General features: G+C 33.1%; 1 protein-coding gene and 1 long non-coding RNA gene across 2 annotated transcripts in view; both read right to left on the reverse strand.

Annotated features, from left to right (window-relative positions):
- sns (nephrin adhesion molecule sticks and stones) overlaps positions 1-18466 on the reverse strand; it is a 207634-nt gene that overhangs the window by 144566 nt on the left and 44602 nt on the right. The gene's annotated exons all lie outside the window — the stretch shown is intronic.
- Positions 3573-4305, reverse strand: LOC149476670 (uncharacterized). Its single transcript, XR_016317841.1, has 2 exons — positions 4079-4305; positions 3573-3985 (listed from the first exon to the last, which is right to left on the reverse strand). It is a non-coding gene; the product is annotated as an uncharacterized LOC149476670 (long non-coding RNA).

An 18466-nucleotide genomic window follows, 5' to 3' on the forward strand; every position in this document is an offset into this window, starting at 1 on the left:
AGAACTGATTGTATACAAAAATAAACTAACTATTACTGGTTAGAGTGGAAATTATAATTAGTTCCATTTACACATAAACTTTCAGGTTCAACTGTAGATTTATTCGAAACTCGTGCTTTTCCGAAATTATAAACGAAACAAAATATCATGATACACAAAGAACATTATACTTAGACATAATTCTGTATTTTTTTTAATTATATTAAAGGTAAAAATGTGTATGTTTTTCCTAAGGAACCTACGCGCTTCTATTTCGTTTCGCTGTTTTAAAATTCACCCACAATGCTAATAAGATTAGAAAAGACAGCAAAAATCACGTGCTTTCGCTAGTGAAGCAATTCCTAAAATCTCATATGAAATATTTAGCGTTCACAGTTCGCATAGTTTTAATATTTGATACAAACGATCCGTAAATTTCCTTTCTATCTCCAAGATGGCGCGCTTATTTTTTCACGTTTTTTCTGTGTAAACCCTGTACTATACTGTATAAGCTATACTATGAGTTTTATAACGCTTTGACTCAATCAGTTAAGCAATGAATATGTTTCATAACATTTAAAAGTCAAGTCAACACCTTAAACTTTTTAGGTTCACAAATTTTGTAGAAATGTATTATTTGTGTTGATATTTCTGTTTGAATGTATTTTTTGTAGATTTTCAACATGTTCAATGGTTCAAGCCTTCTGCTTTTCGATAGAACAATTCTGTTTATAAATTACGTAAATAAACTCTTTAGTTAACACGGGAAAGCTTTTACGTTACAGATATAATTTTGAATAATAATTATAATATAAACTATGTGTATTCATTCAGTGTCCCGCCACATCGTTGTTTCCATAGCACAATGCTTATTTGTTGAACACTGGTCTAACATAAATGTTTAATTGTAAATTGTATATTGACAAGTGAGAATAGTTACAAAGAAAATATTAAATTAAACAATTATTATTCACTAGGTTTCCGCCCGCGGCTTCGCCCGCGCAGTCAAAGAAAAACCCGCATAGTTCCCGTTCCCTTGGGATTTCCGGGATTGCGTCATTTTCCCGAGATAAAAAGTAGCCTATGTCCTTTCTCGGGTATCAAAATATCTCCGTACCAAATTTCATGCAAATTGGTTCAGTTGTTTAGGCGTGATTGAGTAACAGACAGACAGACAGAGTTACTTTCGCATTTATAATATTAAGTATGGATTATACCAAAAACTTATTACTCTACTACCTTTCTGTATTGAATAGAAAGATTACCGAATTATAATAATATTAGAAAGATATATCGCTATCGCCTAGCTTCCACTGTGCACATGCTTAACGTTTCCCCCGGGATAGAAGCCCGTCATCTCATCCAGGGATTAGATTACAACACTTGTATGAAATATTAAATGCGTATTCTGTGACTTTTGGTGCTGTACATTTTATTGCTTTTTCAGTTGATATTAATTTTAATGTCCGCGATTTATACAAGCATTTATGGAATACAAGAGTGTGGTGTATGTATTTAAAATCAGTGGTTTAGAGGTTTATTTTGATTCCGGTAAAAATAGGTATATACTTTAGTATTTGATTTCGGTAGAGGGAAAATATATATTTTAACGATTAAGTACACTTCTGTTGTTTATTTTTTATATATTTTTTTTACACTTACTTATATCAACCACCTATGTCCTGTGGTGGGATATGTAGGAACGTTTCGCGATTCAATATCCTTTCTGTTATAGTTGCCTATAAGAGATTTTTTTAGCAATAAGGCTGCCTTTTGAACACTTGCCATATTTTTCTGTTTCTTATACGTTATTTTATGTATTCTAGGATTGAAAACAAATAAATAAATACAAAACCTATTTGGCTATATGACATACAGTTACTTATTGTTCAATTCACACACAACAAAGCCACAATCTAAGTTAAGTTCAAGTTAAAAACTGTTTACTTTCTCACAGTGCCGCTATGCACAGAACAAACTAAGTTATCTATAGCATGTTTGTTTTAATTATAATATATAACACCTGTCGCGGTGAGCTTTAAGTTTCCTAAGTAATTAATATGTCAGTTTGTGTTATGCAAAACTACTGAAACGATCTGGATGCAATTTTGGTAAGGTTTTGTGTCTGATAATTTTAAAATAAGATACACTTTTTTATATGCAGATACATTTTTATCTGTTTACAAAGATATAAAATTCAATTTTAATTGTATGTATGTATACTTTTCTATTTAAATTACTAGCTGTGCTCCGCGGTTTTACCCGAAGTGCTCCGCTCCTGTTGTTCTTAGCGTGATGATATATAGCCTTCCTCGATAAATGGGCTATCTGACACCTAAACAATTTTTCAAATCGGACCAGTAGTTTCTGAGATTAGCGCGTTCAAACAGTCAATCAAACAAGCTCTTCAGCTTTATAATATTAGTTTAGATTGTATATAGCGATATTTTCATTATTTAAATACAGAAAGGTTAGCAATTTATGTGTAATCAGATTACAAACACAATATTACAATAACATATAATCAAACCCACGTACCATGTAATTTATAAGCGCCGTCACAGTATCGCACATGTGTTAAGTGAATAAATATTATATGGTTGCACTCAGTTACCTGCTTAAAGAGCATATCGCACGGTTATCAATGATCACTTGTTAACAAGTTAAGGAATAGTTTGGTTAGATATGAATAATTTTAAGCGTCGTTTAAAAGGCCGTTTTATGTAGATTTTTTGAACCGATTTTTATAGTTTCTATGTATATTTTCAGCGATATTAATATGATTTTGAAATAGTCGTTTATAAGGTCATTCGCTGTAGCTTTTTTCAAACGGATTTTATATACCTATGTCATTTTTATGTATCATTTCGATTTAAAAGTCTAGTTAGATTGATAAATATATAATACTATTATAAAGGCGAAAGTTTGTAAGGATGTATGGATGTATGGATGTTTGTTACTCTTTCACGTAAAAACTACTGAACCGATTACAATGAAATTTAGCACACATATAGAGGGTAACTTGGATTAACACATAGGATAGGTTTTATCCCGGAAATCCCACGGGAACGGGAACTATGCGGGTTTTCCTTTGAAAACGCGGGCGAAGCCGCGGGCGGAAATCTAGTATATAATATGTTGGAATTTGTTGATTTTTCAAAATGTAACAGTATGTAACAGCATTTATTAATACAATCGTATTTTTGATATTAATATTAATACAAAATGATAGATACCTCAATGACACAAAATAGCTTAATCGATTTTGATAAAACTAACATTAACATCTACAGTTCCACAAGAACAGCTAAGCAATAAATTAACTTCATGTTAACACTTAGTTGGACTGGTCACACCCACTTGCCTGCTTAACCCTTAATTACTCGCGTCCATTTAGTTACACTTACGCTCGCGTGGGGTATATTTAACCCCAATTTTAAAGGCACAATAACACATATTCTTAATGACATACTTTTATTTTTATTATAAAAATTAGAAAGAGACAACATTGTTCTAAATTATAATACTATCTTTAATCAATATAAATATATTAAACTTTGAAAGATAAAACTTTAAATTTAGGACCTTTTTATTCAATACATTTATCACATATCAGAGTGGAATGGTCGTGACAAACTTGCTGGTGGAATTTGGCACAGATAAATCTTTCTTTTTTATCCTTTGACCTTGGACAGATATGACACCTTTTATATGTTGTCGATGGACCACCTCTGGAAGTGGGGCTAGGATCCTGAACTTGAGCATTTTTTTAGCTGTTTTTGTATGGTCCTAGGCAGTGTGGTAAATATAACCATAGGCCATCTTTTTGTTCTTCTGCCGACGTTATAGTTAGCACACATTTGGTTGAGTTGTGGTCACTCTGGATCACGTCCTCGTCTACCTCATCTTCATCGGAACAATCTATGATGCTTTCTTCGTCGTCTTCCAAACGCTCAACAATCTGGTAGTCAGAAAGACGCTTACTTGCCATTTTAGGCGTTCTTACCTAAAACAAATAAACATAAAACAAAGATAAGTAAAAAAACGAACCATTTAGTATATGTACTGCACATTATAAAATAAAAATACACATACTCACTCGTCCAAAAAAGTTGCACGAATACTCGCGTGGGGCAATATATACCCCAGACGCGATCTCCTGGCACAACCACACGATATGGAGCGGCGCTCGCGAGTGATTCACGGCAGGGGAAGGTATTTAGGCAGCTACTAAGAAAGGCACGCAGGTAGCTTTAAAAATGGCGGAGATACGACGCTTCAAATACGCCGTGGGGTTAGATATACCCCACGCGAGTAATTAAGGGTTAAGCACCATATAGCACGGTAATCGATGGTTAAACGCCGTTTAACTTAAACTGTTGTTTTAGATTTAACTCGATTGCTGGTTTAATTAAATAATTAAGAATTATTTTTTATGAACTACTCGTAAAAATGTCTACTTCGAATAAATTGATATTTAACGGGAAATTTTGACTTTTTCATGTTACATGAAAATAAATTAAAGATTTTTTTAGTGAATTTTCTTTACACGTTGAGAGTACCTAAAATTTCAAGATCTCGTCATGGCAATACCGTCACGTCATCTAGTAAGGCGACGATTTTGGTATCTTTGAATCTTGTGAAAGAAGTTTCAGACGCGTGCTCGGCACACACTTTTTAAATTTATAACATAACCCTCCACTGCGCAGTTAGTTAAAAAATAAATTGTTACATCAAAATAAGTGAATAGGACATTACATAAACGGACAATATAAACGTAAACATTATTAATAGCAATATAATTAAAAAAAAAATGTGAGCCGTCATGGGACGCCTGGCAGATGTGAAACATCGTTCGGTTTACAAGTGAGCCTATAGATGTGTATAGCGTGGCGACCCGTCGCCATGGCAAGCGTCGCCACGTCAACAATTCGGTTTACAAGTGAGCCTATAGATGTTTCACATCAATAATAATTTAAACCCGTTACAATACATATCAACGCATATCAATTAATTGAATATAGCGAAATAATTAATTTGGTTCTGCATATTATTTAATTATTTATTTTCAATAACAGGGTTCATAGAGTAACATCATAATATTTACGAATACAATTATTGAAACAAAAGCGTTCTCGATAATACAAAAAACGATTAAATCTGTACTTTATATTATAAAGTTGAAAAGTTTGTTTGAACGCGCTAATCTCAGGAACTACTGGTCCGATTTGAAAAATTATTTCCGTGTTAGATAGTCCATTTATGAAGGAGGAATTATATATCATCACGCTAAGACCAACAGGAGCGGAGCCACGCGGGTGAAACCGCGAAGCGCAGCTAGTGTTAAATAATAAAACTTTAAGTTGAAGGTTCCATTGCTACAACGACACTGTTATAGTATTATAGAATAGAATACTAGCGGTCCGCCCCGGCTTCGCCCGTGGTACATAATATGAAAAATAGATGTTGGCCGATTCTCAGACTTACCCGATATGTACAGAAAATTTCATGAGAATCGGTCCACCCGTTTCGGAGGAGTATGCAGACTAACATTGTGACACGAGAATTTTATATATAAGATATACATAATAGACAAGTCTGAATTAACTATGCAACATTTCAAATATTACAAAATTTAACTTACATTTTTAAACTGAACACAAAAGTTTACCTCGTACATCTGGATTCAGAAACGTACAGAGTAATATCACAATAGACGCAATCAGTTAGCAAAACAAAGCATTCGTACCCTTAATATTTTCAATACTCTATTTATTCACCTCTGAAGTTATATAAATATTTATTTTGCGATGTTGATTTTTCTCGACTCTTTTCTATAGATGTCAAGTGTTCTTTAAACGGGATTTTGATTTTTGGCGGCAATACGGACGTTTTTCGTTTACGTGACATTCGTGGTTCTTAGAGAATTCGTGGAACTTATTTTTGCAGTGCATTGAAAAGTATTTCATTTGATATTGGTAAAATATAATAAAAATACTGTTTATCTATATGTATAGCTATTTATACAGTCGACACATTGACATATTATACATATATTTGTAGGTAGGTATATAAATCATGGACAATATACCTAAGTACAGCGAAATTGTAACAATTTTTAAATAAGTACCTATGAACTCAAAAATGACTAGGTTATGAAATGAATGAATGAATGAAAAATTCTTTATTGTACACTAAATACAGAAACTAAGAGCTATATTATTTTTCTTTATCAAAACCCAAGCAAAGTCGGGTTAAATATCTAGTGTTTAAAACTATCGTATTATTAAACACTACGATTTGCTTTGTCAAACATAAACTCAAAAACAAGTTAACCGATTTTGAAAATTCGTTCCCCAACAATAAGCTACATTATCTGCACCGCACAACATATGTTATATTTCCTAATCAAAACCCAAGCAAATCCGGGTTAAATACCTCATAACAACCATAATATAATAGTGATGGATCGTGCCAAAAGCAGTTATACAATTCAATTTATTCCGATACAGAACTAAATATTCGGAACAAATTCACAACGATCTATGAAATTGTAGATCATGCGATTGATTTGTTTCATAAGAGTTTTATTATTATCTAGACATAGTTATTAAGCTTACTGATTCGGTTTTATAATACGACTAGCTTACAGTCTGCGGCTTCGCCCGCTTTGTCTAACCTTTTTTTTATAGTGGGGAAATCTTCCAAAGATACCCACGGCCCCCGGGGAAGGAGCTGTGGTATGTCGGATTCTTACCGACTAAAACCCCACTGTGTTCCGACGAGCCGCTTTAATGATGGGGCCGCGGGTATTGATTGGTATATACTAAAACCTTCCTCTTGAATTACTCTATCTATTGAAAAGAACTGCATCAAAATCCGTTGCGTAATTTAAAAGATTTAAGCATACAAAGGGACATAGGGACGTAGGGACAGAGAAAGCGACTTTGTCTATATGTACGATACTATGTAGTGATTAAGTTTTAATGATTCGGTTTTTTAATACGAATATGGTAGTTTTATTAACAGGAAGCTATATAATCCTTCACAGAGAAGGATATCTAAATAGTCTAGTTTCGGAAATCGTGATTCGTTTTTACAAAGTTGAAGTAGAAAAAACAAGAAAAACCGCACTCATTTGTATTCATTCTATCCATTTAGAGTCAAATCTCGTATGATAATTGATAAATGATTTTTCTGCAAGAGTTAAAAAATACCTAGCCAAAATAATATTCAAAATTGTCACTCCCTTTAACAAAGATTTAATTTTCAAATTGAAAGCGAGAGAAATACAATAAAAGCCACCTTCAGAAACAAAAAGGGGCCTAAAATGTCTCTCCACTACATTCTGTTCCAATCAGATCATATTAGCGCTCGCCTCCTCAGCGATACGTCCATATTACCAAAAAATAGCGTGACAGAGACAGAGCATACAACAAGCACGCGCGAAACAGAGACAGCTGCACACAACGAAACAAAAAGACGAGACAGAAATACGCTCATTACACGTGTAAGAATGAGATGGCAAGATCAATTTCCGAGATTAAAACTATCGCGTCGCTTGGCAGCTAGAATCTTTGTACATTCAAAAAGAAAAGGGCTTTAACATTTTTAATCATCTTCAAAGGAATTTTGGAATTAATTAAAGTTTCCTCTTGTGAATGTGAATCTATTACTACATATTTAAAACTTGGAATAGTGTTAAATTTTAGGCGACAAAAGGTTGGCATTGGAGTAGATTTTAGATTCGAGGAAATTATTTCAAATACGTTGATTCATTTTAAATCTAATTAGACACCGTCTGAAAGAAAGACAACTTAGAGGCAAAGATAATTAATTGAATAATATCGTTATTAATATAATATTTAAATACAAATGCTTGTCGTTTTATAATAGCTGTTCATCCAAAGGTTCACTTATGCTTTCCCGTATCACTTATTACACTTATGGTTATTAACTATTATGACTGGAACCTTTTACTTAAAACATTAAACCTATGTATCCAACTGAAATAACAGTTTCTTCTACATGCATTCAATTCGAATAATGAACTTGAAATAAAGACATTTTTATCCACACTTTCTTCAATTTGTATCCTATATCCTATCTGTATGCTACCTAAAACCGCCTCGCGCGACCGCGTCGGTACAGTGGTTGACGCGTGAGCGTAGCACCGAGGGGTCCTGGGTTCGATTCCCGGTGGAAACGAAGAAAAAAAATGTCTCGGTCTGGCAGGCACAGAAGGCTGATCACCTACTGTCCCTAAAGAAAATCGATCAGTGAAACAGATGTGTAATACATCTACCCCTTACCCGACTAGGGGATATGGGACTTCACTTTTATGCTACCTAAAAACCCAGTAGATTAGAACAAAACATTCTTTACCAGAACAATGTACCCATTTCGAGCCACGTCAATTCATATGAGCTGTAAAGCAGAATCCAGAGCAATATAACCCAGTAAGGTGAAGGCCGTAATTATCTACTCCGAGTCACAATTACATTCGCAGCGATATTAGGCTGTGGAAAACCGCCGTTTTGCGTTTTAAGTTTTATGAAAGTTGTCAAATGCTACCTTTTTGGTATGTGAATGTGAACGCATCATGAAGTCTTGTTGATAGTACTTCATAATAGTGATATTTGTGTATTGAAGACTTATTAAAAGAGGTATTTATAAGGTGATATTTATTACACTTCAATTTAGGTATCAGTGTGTACGTAACAAATGCAAACAAAAGCAAAAATTATAATATCTGATTGTAACTTTATTAATTTCAGTGATATGGAATACAGATATGACATTGTTTGACTAAGAAATAGATCATTATATTGAATATAATTATATATAAATATAATATATATTTAATATATTTAAAGAACAACAAGAATTTAAAATGGATAAGTGAATTCGTAGTATGATAAAATATGTTTGTATTTTAAGTTACCAAATGCATTTAAAGCTTCAATTTACTAAAGAAAAAAAAGAACACGAGAGAGAAATATTTTTTGTTTGATATGATATAACAGACGACGACGATGATATAAAACGACTGAACTCAAATTGTAAGATATTTCATAAAAGAACATGCAATGCCTTTAATCAGTACAATTAATTGCAAAACCGTTCTTCAATAAATTCCCCAAACACAGAACGCATCTATTTATAAACATTATCATCTTCATACAAATAGTTTTCAAGGTACGCAATATTTTATTTCTATAAAACATTTTTCAATTTCCGACACGACTGTCCGCCGCAGGCTACAAAAATACATATTGCTTCTGATAGATGTTGCTACCTGATATTTTTGCTTTTTACCCAAGTGAAGTGAGGTTTCATTTTGTATTTTACACTAGGTTCGTATGGGCTGTTTATTGGGTATCTTGTGTATTCAATTGTGGCGTAAATAACGATAACCTTGAGAAACTTGACAAAATTCGATCACACGATTCGAATATTTTCAAATTTTTTAAATTTCTCATTTAGGTTTACAATCCATACTAATATTATAAATGCGAAAGTAACTCTGTCTGTCTGTCTGTTACTCAATCACGCCTAAACTACTGAACCAATTTTCGTGAAATTTGGTATGGAGATATTTTGATACCCTAGAAAGGACACAGAAATCCCACGGAACTATGCGGTTTTTTCCTTGACTGCGCGTGCGAAGCCGCGGGCGGAAACCTAGTTAAATATAAAATGTAATGAAAACCTTTTTTTATGTTGAAGTCTTAACGATAGCTTACCAATAACGATAAAACAGATAACTCTAATATCATTTACATTTTTACAAGCAAAATGGACATGACAAAAAAAATCTTCTTAAAAAGCTCTTGTTTGTAAATAGTAGACATAATTATATGCAATTTAAAACAATGGATATGTTGGAAATAATTGCACAAATTCCATGAATTATATATTTGAGTTTGAGTTTGAGTTTGAGTTTATGAACTTATCTCACTCTAATGCTTCACCAAAACAGAGATAACCCCTCTAAGGAATCACAACATAGTATAAAACAAAGCTCGCTTTCTCTGTCCCTATGTCCCTATGTATGCTTAAATCTTTAAAACTACGCAACGGATTTTGATGCGGTTTTTTTTTTAATAGATAGTGATTCAAGTGGAAGATTTTAGTATATAATTTATTATGTTTTAGACAAAGCGGGCAAAGCCGCGGGCGGAAAGCTAGTAGCTAATATACGAAAGAAAATTATGAAAAAAAATCTCCAGAAGAATCTTGTACAAGCTATGATAAAAATGGGAATGTAAGGAACTCCATAAATGCGCAAACTAATGGAATTTTTACCGGGACAAATCTAAAATTGATCGTAGCTGAGGAATTCCGAGCACACGCCATCTTTAAAATGGTATTTTAAATTAAACAATGCGGAATATAGATGATATCATATTATTTTCTACTAGCGGTCCGCCCTGGCTTTGCCCGCGGTACATATTTACGTATTCTCTCAAAAAGAACTATCCTCGTACTTCAAGGAATAATATAAATACGAATTAATGAAATCGGTATAGCCATTCTCGATTCATTTTTAATAAACAGATTATTTGAACTAAATTTTAAATAGTGTTCTAATTGATTTAACTAAATTTTAAATAGTGGTTTAATTGATTTAACTAAAAATAACAATACCTATTTTAAAAATCACAAAAAAGACGTGTGGCACTCGGGAACTGCCGCGGTAAAGCTATTGCATGCTATGCTTTCAAGCCACACCTCCGCGCCCGTCGGAGTGGGGAGCGTGACGTTTTTTTCGTTACGGAATTTCTGGATTCGGACCGCGCGCTCAAGGCCCGCGATAGAAGCTATGCAATAGCTTAAAATCCTATGTCTTTTCCTATTAAAAAAGGCTTTTTCTTTTTTTCCCGGATCCTTTGGGTGAATCCAGGCAAAGCGGCTTATCTGGTATAATGGGATAGATTTTTGTGAAGTCATAATTAGCATCCTACTTCCTACTGTATATACAGTGTGAAAATTTTCGATGGGCCCTGGAGGGAAAGTACTTGAAATACTAAAGATAGGGAATTTTACTAAAACGAAACATTCCTTCATTTTTAAAAAGATATAGAACTGCATTATAGATATAGATTTTACTACTTGAATACTATCCCAGTTTTATTAACCGACTTCAAAAAAAAAGGAGGAGGTTATCAATTCAGCCGGTATGTTTTTTTTTTTTTTTTTTATTTATGTACACCGATTACTCCGAGGTTTCTGAACCGATTTACGTGATTCTTTTTTTGTTCGATGCGGGATGGTGTCGAATTGGTCCCATAAAAATTTTATTCGGATAGGCCCAGTAGTTTTTATTTTATGAGCATTTTTGTCTGTATTTGTAAATGTTGCAAGTGCAAGTTTGAAGTCGGTTGTTTTTAACGCAGTTATCACTTGTAAAAACTGATAACAACTACTTTAGTAACAAAGCATGTGTATAAATAAATCCCATGAGTTGCGTCACACTCATATACCGTACTATTTGCTTGAATTTACTGTTTCTCCCATTATTTAGGTTATTGTTTGTTGTTCACGCCTTTACAAGTTTCTTTCGTTAGTCAAACATCACAACAATGTTTTGTGTAGCATCGATTTTCGAAATGACATTATATACTACTATCATATTTTTTGTTGATTGGTGTAATATAATAAGTTTTATGAAGGTCCTAGATTCAATCCCGTAAAGGAAAGGTTTAAATCGTTCTTTTTTTTCAACTATCAACATAATTTTAAAAAGCTAGTATCCTCCTAGCTTAACCTCAGAAAAGTACTTTTTATAGACGGTAATTGCTTCTGGAAATCATAGTTCTAATACGAAAAGATAAAAACCACATCCATCAATTTCAGAAGCTCAAGCCACTTAAGAAGCCTTAGGAAACAAGCCCTAGCCCTACTAAAGTACACTAAAGGTCAAGTGATTTCGTACAACTGCGGAAGTAACCGAAAGATAGATATATACAAAAACATCAAAGATAGTGACGTCACGCCACACAAAACATACACCATCAGAATAAGATTAATGCTCAAAAGATACGTCACTCAAGATAATCTCACGGGAACCGCTTTCAGTTACTGAAACTAGCATTTACTGTTATCTATATACTAATATTATAAAGCTTAACGAAACTAGCTGTGTCTCGCGGTTTTACGCGCAGCGCTCCGCTCCTGTTAGTCTTAGCGAGATGATATATAGCCTATAGCCTTCCTCGATAAATGGGCTATCTAACACCCAAAGAATTTTTCAAATCGGACCATTAGTTCCTGAGATTAGGGCGTTCAAACAACTCTTCAACTTTATAATATTAGTATAGATAGGAAGCTGCAGCAAAATACTTCCACCTACACTTTTAAAAGAAAACATTTTAAGACCAGCAATGGCAAAGGAAGATTTTTCGTTCTCAAAAAATGTAATATGCAAGAAACATGAGTTTAAAAATTCAAGTCACTACGTTTTGCATTAAGCTGTCGTCCTCAGATTTCCCTTAGGTTTACAAGGTAATGCCTTAGAAAGAATTAGAATGTCTGAAGAATTTTGTAACATGTTACGATTGTAGTACATTACTTTTTATTTTTGTTTTGAGTTTGAGTTTGAGTTTGAGTTTATATCGGTTTTTGAGGTATAAATAGTATAGTTTCTTGCGGGCTCTTCTCCATAGATACTGCTTTCCGAATCGGTGGTAAATGTTAAAATTACTACTTACTTACTAGTACTTTTCGTCCAAAATTTACATCCCTATTTAAATCAATCAATCATATTGGTTTAGTAGATGTTTCTGCAAACAAACTAATTTAATCTCTTTTACAAACATTTGAAGTATACCAATTATTCCGTGCATTCAGACAACATGAAATTAAATGCAAGACTGCATTGTAAGACGTACGGTCGTACTCTAAATAAATACAAATGAATTATGTAGAACTTTTAAAGTGGGGACAATGTATAAGAAAGCTCCTTGAAACAGCAATTGATTTCTACAACAAAGTAGTAAGATTTATACGGAATTTCTTCCTCTTTAGATATCTGAGAAAGACCTCGTTTAATTGTGTTTTCTTTGTAAGAAAAACGCTGCCATCAGCTCATTAATTTAAGAAGTATTTTGGTGGGTTAGGACGTATATAGGCTGATAATGGTTTGTCCAGATTTCCTAGTTCTTCAGTTATTCGGAACTGGGACTCAAATTTCCACATATTTTGATTTATAAACTTTACAGTCTTTATGGTCAACATTCATTTAGAGAGACTTCTTTTAAAATGTTTTTAAATTTTCATGTTAAATAACAGTTTAGTAGTAGCAGTTGTAGACGAAAAAATCAATCCGATTGAAGTTCTATCTCTACATCCCTGACAAATAGAATGTATACTTCTATACTAATATTATAAACCTGAAGAGTTTATTTGTTTGAACGCGCTAATCTCAAGAACTACTGGTCCTATTTGAAAAATTATTTCAGTGTTAGATAGCCCATTTATCGAATAAAGTTATGGGTTATATATCATCACGCTAAGACCAACAGGAGCGGAGCAATGCGGGTAAAACCGCGGGGCACAGCTAATCTAATATATAGGTGATTCTATATTCCCTTTATAACACAACTAGCGGTCCGCCCCGGCTTCGCCCGTGGTACATATTTCGCAATAAAAGGTAGCCTATGTTCTTTCTCAGGGTCTAAAGATTGTCTGTGCGCCAAATTTCATCAAAATCGGTCCAGTAGTTTATGCGTGAAAACCATACATACATACATAATTACATAATTACAAACCTTTCCTCTTTATAATATTAGTATAGATATTCATATACCTGAAGAAACTCCATATACGTATCTAAGGCAATGTGACTACACCAATTAAAGTTAACGGAGACCATGGGAATGAAGAACAATAGTATTCGTGGGAGAAATGTATGGGAAATATGATGGATTTCAAGATATGTTACAGTTCTAGCGCTAATGGTTCTCGGATTTTGTTTTCTTATAAATATGGAAACGTAAAGTCCGCGTCGCTTATAACTATTATTAATAATATTTTGACACTGGCCGATTTTTCAATGCTTGGATAAAACTTATCCGCACAATAAAGTATTACACGATAATATTAAAATGTCACGTAAACTGTCAAATACGGACAATTAGAATACGTTATTAAAATGGTAGTTTTATACATTACTAGTGGTCCGCCCCGGCTTCGCTCGTGGTACATATTTCGCAATAAAAGGTAGCCTATGTCCTTTCTCGGGTATCAAAATATCTCCATACCAAATTTCATGAACATTGGTTCAGTAGTTTAGGCGTGATTGAGTAACAGACAGACAGACAGACAGAGTTACTTTCGCATTTATAATATTAGTATGGATTCGACGAATAAGATTTATCCAAGGATTGAAAAATCGGCCCTGTCTATTTGACTTGTTTTTGAATACGCTTATAGCTTCACCTGTATGTTTGTAACCGACTCCTGACTCGAATTTGGCGACTTCAAAGATCGGTGACAATGTAATAATTTCATGAGTTTATTCAAGAGTTTAACGCGTGTATAAAAACTAATTTTAACCTACTATTGTATCTTTACCGAGTAGCATTTTTTTAATTAAGCAGGATAATTAACCATTGCTGCTTATTGCGATCATAATTTGAATTTGCCAGTCAGTTCAATTCACGGCGTAAACTATCTGGAAATAAGGGGTCATAATACGGCCCCAGAATAAACTTTATCCTTATTAAAAAAATTGATATAAGAGAAAACAATACAAAGTTTTATTTTGTTACCTGCTGATCAAGAAAAACATTTTTGTACCAAAAATAACAAACGCACAAACAAAGACTGGAAGTTCGAAACGAAAACGGGAAAGTATCTAACAGAAAACCTAAGTAAACAGGTAAGAATTTTTGTTCAAAAACAGTTTAGTCGATTTTTATACATACACGTATAGCATAGCTAATTCAGGTAACACAGGAACTGGTAACATTTCATTTTGTACCTTTTAGAGAAGCGCGCTCCATCTTAGGCCACATCTCAGCTTACCATCAGGCGAGGTCGTGGTCAAGTGCTTCCCAATCATACAATAAAATAAAAAAATCCTACTTTAAAATGTTATAGATGCAAAAGTAGCTGTCTATCCTTCTGTCTGTCTCTTCTTCACGCCTAAACTATTCAACGCGGGCGAAGCCGCGGGCAAAATATATAGCTAGATTACAATAATATAGCTAGGTTAAATATATAGCTAGTCTATACATACTTATATATAAAATGAAACCCGTTTTCCGTTGTCACGGCATCACGCGTGAACGGGTGGACCGATTTCGATAATTCTTTTTTTATTATATTCCTTGAAGTACGAGGTAGGATACGAAGTACGAGGATGGTTCTTATGTAGAGAAAACGTAAATTGTATACCACGGGCGAAGCCGGGGCGGACCGCTAGTTTAAAATAATAAACTACAACCAGAGTTCTATAAATGTCACGATAGTCCTAAAATACAAAATACCCAAACTAATCTTAACCCCATATCAAACATTTAACCACATAATTAATCGTAAATTTCCTTTGAAAACGTTAAAACTCATCACCTAATGGTTCCGTATAATAATATTCGCATAAAGGATTCCCAATTCCCTAATGCAATAATTCATTTTGCGTACTTTCACCGAATTAATAGCACTTACAGCGAAATGCAGGCGATTGTTCCATTTAACTGAGTTAGAAAAAGACGTATTGTCTCGTACATTTATGTTTATTATAGTGCAAAATTTACTTTCTTTTAAAAGTAGATAGTTATTACTAAAATCTAAACGATACTGAAAAAAGCTTTACTCGCTTGAAAGGCAAATTTATCATAACACGATCAATAAATTCAGATGACAATATTTATAATTTACTTTTCTTGTTATATTCTGTCTATTTACCCAAATTATTCAAGATTTTTATTTGTATCTTTATACACAAAAACTGCTTAACCGATTTGGACAAATTTTCATTAGAAGAAAGCTACATTATTAACAGTAACATAACTATAATATTTAGTTTTGACCTACACGGAGCAGGGTAGTGCGACTAGTATAGTAAGATAAAAGCATCTAGTATCTAGTGTAGCACCATACATCTAGAACATTTTATTTATTTATTTATTTATAACACTTCATTGTACAAAACAATATAGGTGAGGTACAAAAATTTTGCACAATAGGCGGCCTTATTGCTACACAGCAATCTCTGCCAGGCAACCTGGTAGGAAAGGAAATGTGAGAAGAATAAGGATAACACATTCCTTACTTATACGCAAATTCCCAACAGAAAAATAAGAATTCACACAAAAACTCGCAAATTAAATATGAAACGTCGTAATCCTATAATCGTATCACCATACCATATTTTTTTAATAACCCGAATAACCGTTTATTTCTCGTATAATACCGTAAATGTTCGCTGGGACAATAAAAATGTAAAATATTGTACTTTTTATATTTCCCTATCAAATGTTTCGCGTGAATGGCCCGCTTTATTTAGAGGTTTTATTGGGTTGCCCTGTGTGGTGTTTATAGAAATTATGCATAATCGTCGTATTAATAAGGGTTAAAAAGTCGAATTTAAATATTTTAGATGCTTTAATTGTCAGAACAGATAAAGAAATATAAGCTGGTAAGAAATTCTGTAGCGGCTCCATTCAAGATTAATTTAAATTATTAATATTGTCGATTACTTAATAATTATTATTTAAACGTAATTCCTTAATCCATTATTCTCTATTAAAAAGAAACTTGACAGCTCATTCGACACATTTTGAAAAAAGAATAGAACGTGGCGCCAAAACTACGCGTTTTTTTTTTCATAATGTCATTGTCACTGTCAACTACAAAAAAGCTTTAAAAAATGTTAATTCACATTTATAAACAAAATTCTTACACATGTATCCCAAAAAGACAGTATTAAACTATAAATAGTACAATATCACTATTATTTATACGAAAAGACATCAATTTCTAACAATGGAGCCGTATAGCGTTCAGTGCTGCCATTTATTGTGATACAACGATACCTTAAACATTCTGGTAACATTTCATTTTGTACACGTTATTTTTTTAATTTTTGGCAAGTGTACGATGGTCTTTATGTGTTTATAATGCAAATTATGGACTAATGTGACTGTTTATTATTTTTTGAGTTATTAGGTAAGAAATTTTGGAGCATAATTTACGTGATAGTTCTAGATAAATCTTTACCAATATTTTTACAATATAAGGTATTTTTTATATAAATGTGTAAATACATTATTTTATAATTAAATATGTCATTTTATGCAGAATATAAATTCATGTTCTATATAAATGAAACAGATTTTAGTGCCTTGAGAGTAAAATTTCAAGGTCGTGTAATGGCAATACCGTCTTGTCATCGAGTAAGGCGACGATTCTGGTATCTTTGAATCTTGTCAAAGAAGTTTCACTTCTGACACACACGCTCTTTTTTTTATAATCGAAACATCGAATAATTATTTTAAACAGATAATCAATTTTTACTTTCTTATTACTTTTTTTAGAAGTTTTCACAATAGCTGACTAAAACATGCTATTTAATTTGAAACAGATAAAAGGCAAGTACCGTGAAATACAGACTAATAGTCGTTCAGAGCGCACCACGGTCAATGGTCGTGATTAATAGATTTTAGTTTTATTTAGCTCTAATTGTTGTAATAAAATTGTATTGGAAAGTGTTGTTTTCTTGTTAAGAGTTCAAATTATTTATCGAGACTTTTTTTATTATTGTTGTAGTACTAGCTAAATCCACGGCTTCACTCGATGAGTGCCCGGATTAAATAAGTAAATATTTCAAGACAATTATCAGACACGTCACCATCTGATCCCATACTAAGCTTTCGCTTGTGTTATGGAAACCAGATGGCTGATAAACATACATATATAATTTTAAATAAATACTTATGTAAATAATTAACACCCAGACACAGAGCAAACATTTATGTTCATCACACAAATATTTGCCCCGGGTGGGAATCGAACCCACGACCTCTGGCTTGGAAGGCAGGGTCACTACCAACCAAGCCAACCGGCCAGTCAAATGTTAAATGTCTATAAGGTTCTAAGTAACAAATTTCTTACAGAACATACTGAAAAGGCACAGCTTATTACTGAGTTGGTCCCCTTTTTGCTAAAGGTCTGCCACACTTTTGTCTTATTCTGTGTTTTTTTGTATTCCTTATTCTTTTTATTATATCTGTTGTTGGCTTTTGGCGAAATAAATTATTCTTATTCTATTCTTAAAACTTTAAAATGGCTGGTAACCTACAACATCACCTACTGTTATACCCATGCCTTCATAAACTTCATTTTATATTTCTTCGAGGAATCTTTACAATATTGTAAACCAAAGAAAGCCTTAATAACTTTCTTTGACGAGATAATTCTCCGTTAATTAAAACCTGAGAGCAGACGACGCGATAAAATAGTAATACAAAAGATGATGTAA

This window comes from Colias philodice, chromosome 27 (genome assembly GCF_061535455.1).
Source record: "Colias philodice isolate Cphi_HAF_F1 chromosome 27, ilColPhil1 Martin Lab GWU primary, whole genome shotgun sequence".
Lineage (NCBI taxonomy): Eukaryota > Metazoa > Arthropoda > Insecta > Lepidoptera > Pieridae > Colias > Colias philodice.